We start from the raw sequence: 5,369 nt of genomic DNA on the forward strand, positions 1-5,369 counted from the left end.
GAACAGCTATCGGCCATACACGATGTTTTCCATGTGTCTCAACTGAAGAAATGTATCCGAGTTCCAGCAGAGATCTTAGAGCAAGAAAAGCTTCAGGTAGAGCCTGACCTGACCTACGCCGAGTACCCAGATCGAGTTCTTGACCAGAAGGAAAGGCACACCCGACGCCAAGTGGTAAGGATGTACAAGATCCTCTGGAGAAACCACACCGAAGATGAAGCAACATGGGAAACGGACGAGTATTTGAACAAGCGTTTCCCAGGTTTTCTATCCCATCAAGGAGGTAAGGACAGCACACCCCTTGATCTCTGAATCTCGGGACGAGATTCTTTTTAAGAGGGGTAGGCTGTAACGACCGACCCCTAAACCTTCCCAGTTAGTCTTGATCAGAGCCCTTGATCCTAGTCATCTACCTTGCTTGACCGCGCCTAAGTGCTCAGCTATCCGCCTGGTCCCGACCCTTGAGATCCGACCCCTCTCCGCTTCGCATCTCTCCCGACCCCGGCAAGCACAGCCCACCGTCGGATCCTGCTAATCTTCCTCAACCATCCGTTCTATCCCCCGGTGGACCCGCGAGATCTTTTCCCAGATCCCCCGCGACAGCCGCACTCGAGTTGCATGGCCGCCTCAAAGTCTTCCTGCCGCGTGGCTCCTCTTCTCCGACGCCCGCCGCTCAGTTTTGTCTCTGGCAAGCGACCGAGTGGGTTCTCGCGCCCCCTTCCCCAATGGCAGCGGAAGCCCCTCTGCACCCCTTTCTGCAGAGCCTCGCCTCCCGCGCCCATCATCACGCCGCCAGATCCCGGCCCTAGAGCCCGATGTCGCCCGTCTTTTCCGTCCCTTCAGCCACAGTCGCGCCGCCCGGTCGCCGCTACACGACGATTCCTCCACAGCCAACCCCGACCGCGGCCGCGACAGCTCCTTTCCCCCGCTCTGTCAGAAGCCGCCCGACAATCTGTTGTTCCGCGCTCTCGCCCGCGCCCGCATCTGCCTGTCTTCTCACCTGTGCGCCCTCGATTCTAGCGCCGTTAAACCGGTCGCTTCTATCAAATCTTCCGCACGGCGACGCCCGCTTTCCGCCAAATCTCAACAACCGGTCTACCCGCTCCTACGCCGCCCTGACGGCAGAATGCAATGATCGCTGGCGTCACCCCCGGAGTTCTGCACCACCGCCCTCTTCGCTCAATCGCCGCCCCGGCAGAACACTCCATTGCTTCTCCCCGGCCTTCGTGCCGCTTCCCTTCTCTCTCTCCCGCGCCGCTTCCTTTCCTCTGTTCCAGCAGCTATAAAAGGAATGCCCCCGTCGCCGGAGTTCCCTCCGTCATTGTTGCCTTCAGCCTTCTCTCGCTCTCTGCTCAAGCTCCTAGCGCCACCCACCAAGTCCTTGAGGAGCTCTCCTCTCAGCTTTCTCCCTTAGTTTTCCCCAAAGCTTGCTCCTCCGTGCTGCGTAAAAGCTCTCTTGTGATCTGCAAGAAGCACCGCCGCCGCCGTAGCATTCCCAGTCTTAGCCCTTGTTTGAAGCTTTAGTCCATCCGCCCAAGTCTGCTTCTTCCCGACCCCAAGCTTTCCTTTCAGGAAGAAGGTGAGTTGCCGACCCCAGTCCGCCTCGCCCGACCCCTCCTATCCGCCCGACCTCGGTTCCGTCTCGCCCGACCCTATCTGTTCCGCCGACCCTTATCCGCCTCGCCCGAGGGTTTGGCTGTGGTCTTTTTCTTCAACCCGAGGGTGTATGTGTAAAACTTAGGAACCCTTCAGCGCTTGCGTCTGAGGATCCCTAGTTTTTCCCATATCCTCTAGTTCAAGAATCAGATCATAAGTTCCTTTCCTACCCTTACCTCTTGATCATCATCAGCTCTCTTGAACCACCATAACCTCCTCCTCTTTGTCGCAAGTTTTTGGGCTCAGGCGAGTCAGTGTTGTTGTTGAAATAACCGTCTATGCTAACTTGTGCATTGCATTCGTGTAGAGCTGCACCTCGCCGACAGCTTCTACGAGCTTCACCCGGCGCCAGAAGAAGAAGTTGTAGCCGAGTTCCTGCCCGCGGAAGCCGAAGTCGCCCCAGAAGTCGAGCAGTTCCCGTCCTCCTTGCTTGAAGGCAAGCCCAGGTTGCATGAAAATCCTAAGTGTTTTGCCAGACTTGCGCATGCCTTCTGTAACATGCTTGTGCATTTACGTATAGGAGTTGTGTGAAACCCTAGATGCATGACTTAGTTATCCCAATGATCTGAGCACTAGCTGTTGGACCGAGTAGTTGCATTGCTTAACTAGGAGACGGTAAAAGTCGAGTGATTTCCTGTCACTCGCGAGTTGTAGGAGTTGCATGTTTACTCTCCTGTTATAACCATAAGGACGATGGACGGGGCAGGGTTTTGGTAACTCTTTGGTGGATGGATGTTAGCCCCGTCTGTCTATGAAAATCTTGCTAAGGCCCGACAGTGGTGATGTTCGTGATCAAGTGTTTGAAAGTACTAGCCTCATACTTAGTATGGGATGAGAAAGCCTAGTACTGGATTGAACCTAGAACGTGAGCGGTCGCCCCATTGTTCTTGGAACGGAGTTTCCCCTGCTGGTTGTCGCACGTGGTGGCAAGCGTGGTCACAGGACGGCAGAGGCCGGGTCTGTGGAACCTTGCACCAAAGGAAATGGGCCCGACACGGGTTAGGGGATTGATGGGGAAGGCCGACACAGGAAGCGACCTCCGGGTGCGCGGATGTCGTGAGGCTAGGTTCACCATGCATGGTTAAAGAACTCGAATCGATTCGTCTGCCTCTCACAGTTTGAGATTGCTTGATCGCTATGTCACCCTGAGTAAATGAGGAATCTGATGATGACATGTTTATGGATGTATCTATACCTCTTGTTTGGTTCTATGAATGCTTAGAATAAGTGGCACAACCTAGACTGGTAAATGAACCTAGAACCGGAGCTAAAAATTGAAAATAGGGTTACTTAGTGCTTTTGGCAAATGAACCCCTCAGCCAAACAGCCCTGCATGTCTAGAAGGAGGAGTAGTTTTACCCCTATCGGTTAAGTCTTGTTGAGCTTAGTAGCTCAGCCTTGTTGTGGCTCCTGTTTTTCAGGTGAGGTTGCTGCGCCCGACCCCTCTCTGGTTGGTGCTTGGCCGCCCCGGCTTCCGCCAGGCTGGATGGTCGAGTGGGATCCTTCCTCGGACGGCGAGGAGAGGAACCAGTGATGTCCCGGTTGGCCTCATGGTTTTTTTCAAACTACCTTTGCAGCTCGGGTTCCATGCAAGCAAGCATAAGGCAGCTTACTTCGAGGTTAGCATCACATGCTTTCTTGTAAGCATTCTTAACAGCAGCAAGTGCATCATCAGCAGGTTCTTCTGATAATGGGTTGTCTAGAACATCTTCCTTTTTGTCAGCCCTGAGAACAATTCTTAGGTTGCGGATCTAATCCGAGTAGTTTGTTCCATTCAACTTGTCCTTCTCAAGGACCGAACGCAAAGCAAATGGTGTGGTGCTGCTAGGTGCCATTTAATCTACAATAAAAGCAATGCAAAATACACTAAGATAAATGTATCCATGATAGAGCAAATCATATTAAACTATTTAACATAATCTACTCCTACTAAAATCAATATCCCTCTATTGATACTTAGTGATTTAGGATCCACAACTAACAAGTCTACTAGTGAGCTTTAGCATCACCGCTTGCAAACAAGGTAGATCAGTAAGCAACTTCTTGCTAATCATATCACATATGACTCCTGTTGTTGGGTGACATCTCCATGTCTCGGCGCCCAACCTTTATGCCCCAAGGTCCTTAACCGTTAAGATAACCTTGTTAAGCAAACCAACTCTTATGCATGTAAGTGTCGGACACGAACCCGTCTAGTCAAGGAAAACTAGTAGCACCCTAATTTCATAGACCCACTACTAATTGTACAAGACATGGAACGGTGCAAGTTTTAGTTGGGAGGGCATACTAACTTAAACTTTGTGAGGGATCAATCTACTTCTAACATCACATCATGCAGGAAGTAAAACATAAAGAATAACATGCACATAGTTGTGACACAGTATGGCCCGTTCTCTTATGGTGATCTCCATCTCCATAGAACCTGTTCACCATGGTGATCTCCATCTCCATGTTCCATATGCGCCATCCTCCTGGTGATGAGTCCTCCAAGAACTAGAACATACTGTTGCATCTAATAGCTAGTAATAAAGATTATATAGTTGCTTGGATTATCACAGATTGGTACACAGACCATTAAATACATTAAAGTGACAACACATATGGCTCCAGCCGTGTTGCCTTATGCACGACACGCAAGTCACGAATGAGTTACACACATGCATCACATACATACATACTGATCACAAGATACATACATCCTGCAAAATAGAGTTAGGCGTTCTAACGTTCCAAACTTCAGAGGCCCGAAACTTCATCTTCCAAGCCGAATTTGGGAAATCTAATTTCGCCGAACTTTTTCTGTAGATCAATTTTCATATAAAATTCGTCTTGATCCGAGATTGTACCGAAAAGTTACGGCTGTTTTACCGAAGCACACGCATACGGCAAAATTCCGACCCGGTAGTACATCCAATCTACTATTGCACATCTCATGTGCCTCGCGTATGAACTCAGATTTTGATTCGTCCAATCACATTGATCTTCGCTCGCTACAACTGCCATTACATGTATTACTTAACTCCGATGGTGGAAATCCGACCGGTAGGAGTATGTCGTTACACGACCATTGTAGCAACAACACGAAAATAGACCATAGATCAATCTGAAACCTTGCATATCTCCATATGCACACATCCCGAATCCATAACAAAACAGCTACGGCTCGGCTCTGATACCACTGTTGGGCTACAAGGTAGGCTACGCTAGCGCAAAATAAAATTTTTTTTACCGAGTAAACCAGGAAAACTGCCGTATATGGATCACGAGATTACCACTCGACGCACTAGTCGAACACGTAGTCGATCACGTCGACGTCGAGCAGCACCTCAGCAGCTCATCCACGTGCAACAAGGTCGTCCTCGTACAGCGGCTCGTCGTGGCTCGTCGGCGGCTCGTCCAAGTGCTGCAGGTACAACACCTCTAAGGTATCCACACGTGCAGGGAGGAAGCATCACAAGCCAGACTACTAGGTCCGCGAGTTGCAACAGGGCGAGTGCGTGGGAGGCGCGGCAGATGTGTTTCGGCCAAAGGGATGAAACCCTAGGGCGCCCCACCCCTCTATTTATAGAGGTTCCTGACGGGCCTCTGGGTCCGAGGCCCATTAGTACTTCTAAACCTGATCCAACTCGGATCATATCCGAATTGGGCTTCCAGCCCCTTAAGTGTGTGACCCTATGGGTTCGGATATGTATAGACATGGCCCGAGTACTCCT

This window comes from Setaria viridis, chromosome 1, assembly GCF_005286985.2.
Source record: "Setaria viridis chromosome 1, Setaria_viridis_v4.0, whole genome shotgun sequence".
In the NCBI taxonomy this organism is placed as follows: domain Eukaryota; kingdom Viridiplantae; phylum Streptophyta; class Magnoliopsida; order Poales; family Poaceae; genus Setaria; species Setaria viridis.